Below are 3,738 nucleotides of genomic sequence, written 5' to 3'. Positions count from 1 at the left end.
TTCACAACATTTCACTGATGACTGCTTTTCTAATCTCGGTGAGTACAGCGGGATTTTCAAAGCCTTTGGCCATAAAAGATGTTTCATTACCAACTTTATTTAGAACAACGAGCATCTCCGAATCACAACGCGAAGTATGATTATGAAGTTATGTGTCTGTTTTCTCCCGAGCGTCTTATCAGTATGTGTGCTGTCTGCAGCCTGATCGTCATGTACAAACACGTCATTAAAATGAAGTGTAACTCCGTGAATACTCAACGAAGTGACATGAGAGAGATATCTATATAAAGCTTGACATGTCTACTTTAAAACTAAACAAGTGCTGCCGAAAACAGATATTCTGTGATAAAGTAATCCATATGAAAACAACGCAATGTCTGTTTTTCATGTCTCCCTTCGTGACCACGCCCCCGCGCTGAACGCGCTATTCAGATTCAAACTGAAGCGTGCGGCTTGAATACACCCACACAGAAGAAAAAGCAGCGAGAGTGTTCAGGTTTTTTATTTTACTGTTTGCTTCACGGTGAGAGGAATAAGACATAATTCACCCCAAACAGATGCTAACGCATAGTTTACCGTGGAGGTGTGTGCGGAACGACCAATCAAAACTGACTATGTTAGTTGACCAATCAGAACACAGTATGCTACCGAAAGGTGGGGTTTAAGGAAACTGAATCTTTTGAACAGCTTCGCGTGAACCGTTTGGGGATCTCTGATAAAATGATATTTTGACAAAATTACAATGTTTTTTAACCTTGGATGGATTTAAACCTAATGTACTGGACTTATAAACAGTGATAGGAAGCTTAGAATTTTCATCTTACTGGCTCTTTAATCAATCCATTTCTTTAATGGGCAGTGGATAAAACGATGGCTGATCAGCATGGAAGGGAGAATAATCTTGCCAGATTTTCTCTCTGGACTTGCTGCATTGTTTTCTTTGTATTACATCTTTAATTTGCGGTACCAAGAGGAAACAGCATGCTCACTGGAAATCCTTCAAAGGTAACAAGTTTGCACTTATGTTTTTTTTTTGTTTGTTTATATTAGTATGTGATTACAGGAATAGTTCACCCTAAAATAGGGTTCTCATTTAAAGTGTTACTCCACCCAATTATTATTATTTTTATTTCATTAACCACTTACTCCCATGTTGTTCCAAACCTGTAAAACTTTGTTTGTCCTCAGAACACAATTTAAGATGTTTTAGATGAAAACCAGGAGGCTTTTAATCATCTCATTGACTGCCAAGTTAATAACTCTGTCAAGGTACAGAAAAGATTGAACCACTGACAGCGGATGCAGTCGCTGTACCGGTCTGTCGTGGTGAAGAAGGAGCTGAGCTGTAAGGCAAAGCTCTCGATTTACCGGTCAATCTACGTTCCTACTCTCACCTATAGTCATGAGCTGTGGGTCATGACTGAAAGGACAAGATCCAGGATAAAGGCGGCCTAAATGAGCTTTCTCCGTTGGGTGGCTGGGCACTCCCTCAGAGATAGGGTGAGAAGCTCAGTCACTCGGGAGGAGCTCAGAGTATAGCCGTTGCTCCTCCACATCGAGAGGAGCCAGCTGAGATGGCTCGGGCATCTATTTCGGATGCCTCCTGGAGGCTTTCCCAGGGAGATGTTCCAGGCACGTCTCACCGGGAGGAGGCCCTGGGGAAGACCTAGGACACGCTGGAGGGACTTTGTCTCCCGGCTGGCTTGGGAACGCCTCGGGGTCCCCCCGGAAGAGCTGGAAGAAGTGGCTAGGGAGAGGAAACTCTGGGCATCTCTGCGACTGTTGCCCCCGCGACCCGGCCCCGGATAAGCGGAAGATGATGGAGGGTGGAGTAATCCTTTAACCTGCTGTGCTGTATATTTTGCAATTTTTACTAATTTTAGCATACCTGAATTAAAAAAATGTGCCCAGTCAAGCACACCAACACCATGGTCATTTAACAAAGCAGGGTAGGAGCCAAATCCTTCTGGAAAATGAAATCAGCATTTTCAAAAAGCTGGTCGGTAGAAAATGTCTTTGTAAATGGGTGCAGTTACTTTGATTTTCAAAAAACACAATGGACCAACACCAGCAGATGACATTGCACCCCAAATCATCACAGACTGTGGAAACTTAACTCTGGACTTCAAGCAACGTGAGGTATTAACTTCTCCACCCTTCCTTCAGACTCTAGGACCTTGGTTTCCAAATTAAATACAAAACTTTCTCCCATCTGAAAAGAGGACTTAGAACCACTAGGCAACAGTCCATTTCTTCTTCTCCTTAGCCCAGGTAAGACAACTCTGACGATGTCTGTGTCTGTGGTTCTGGAGTGGCTTAAAAAGAGGAATATGACAACTAGCCAAATTCCCTGACACGTCTGTGTGTGGTGGCTCTTGATGCCTTGACTCCAGCCTCAGATTCATTCCTTGAATCGATTTTCTCTTGACAATCCTCATAACGCTGAGGTTCTTTTGGTTGGTGGTGCATATTTTTCTTCCACACTTTTTCCTTCCACTCAGCTTTCTGTTAACATGCTTGGATACAGCACTCTGTGAACAGCCAGCTTCTTTGGCAATGAATGTTTATGGCTTAGCCTCCTAGTGAAGGGGGTCGATGGTTGTCTTCTGGACAACTGTCAGATCAGCAGTCTTCCCCATGATTGTGTAGTCTAGTGAACCAAACTGAGAGATCATTTTGAAGGCTCAGGAAACCTTTGCAGGTTTTTTGAGTTGATTAGCTGATTGGCATGTCGCCATATTCTAATTTGTTGAGATAGTGAATTGGTGGGTTCTTGTTTAATGTGATCCAAAATCATCACAATTAAAAGAACCAAAGACTTAGAGGGCTTTTACACTGGGCTCGTTTGCTGTGGTCCGAGCCCGAGCGCGATTGTTCCCAGCGCCCCCGTTGGTCTGCTTTCACACTCAAAAGTTGTATCAAACAATGGTGCGTTTGCAGTCACCTTACATCATTGCAAACTCACACGGAAATGCCTGGAGAACACAACGCGACTGAGCATAGTTGTAATTTTTTTTTTTTTTTTTTTTTGGTGCTATTATGCAGGGCATAATAATACATTTTAATTATAAAATTTTAATTGTTTAATTTTGACTTTTAGGAGTGTGTGGAATCAAGCTCGGCTCTCTTGTGTGTTGAGGAAACAATGATATCGACAGTGTTACGCATGCACGGGATACTTTACTTCCTGGACAAGTGCGCACCCGAGTCCTTGTTGCTTGCACATTTGCGTGAACTGCGACCACATCTCCGGAGCAACCGAACTCAGACCACCTTCTCCAGGTAGTCTCGGGTTCGGTACCCCAGTGCGCACCAGGGTCCGATGACAGCGTTCACATTAGCAATTTTTCATGCGAACCGTGCCCTGTTCCACACTAAACTGCCAGTTTGAAAGACCCCTTAAAGCTGCAGTAGGTAACTTTTGTAAATATATATTTTTTACATATTTGTTAAACCTGTCATTATGTCCTGATAGTAGAATATGAGAGATAATCTGTGAAAAAATCAAGCTCCTCTGGCTCCTCCCAGTGGTCCTATTGCCATTTGCAGAAACTCCATCGCTCCCGGTAAAAAATAACCAATCAGAGCTGCGGTCCGTAACTTTGTGTTCAAAATGTAGAAAAATTTATATAATAAGCGAGTACACCATGAATCCATTTTCCAAACCGTGTTTTTGGCTTGTCCTGAATCACTAGGGTGCACCTATAATAAGTGTTTATATTCAGACTATTTTTGATT

This window comes from Carassius gibelio, chromosome B5 (genome assembly GCF_023724105.1).
Source record: "Carassius gibelio isolate Cgi1373 ecotype wild population from Czech Republic chromosome B5, carGib1.2-hapl.c, whole genome shotgun sequence".
NCBI classification, from domain to species: domain Eukaryota; kingdom Metazoa; phylum Chordata; class Actinopteri; order Cypriniformes; family Cyprinidae; genus Carassius; species Carassius gibelio.
The sequence above is the reverse complement of the archived record's forward strand: the minus strand, read 5'-3'. Positions refer to the sequence as shown.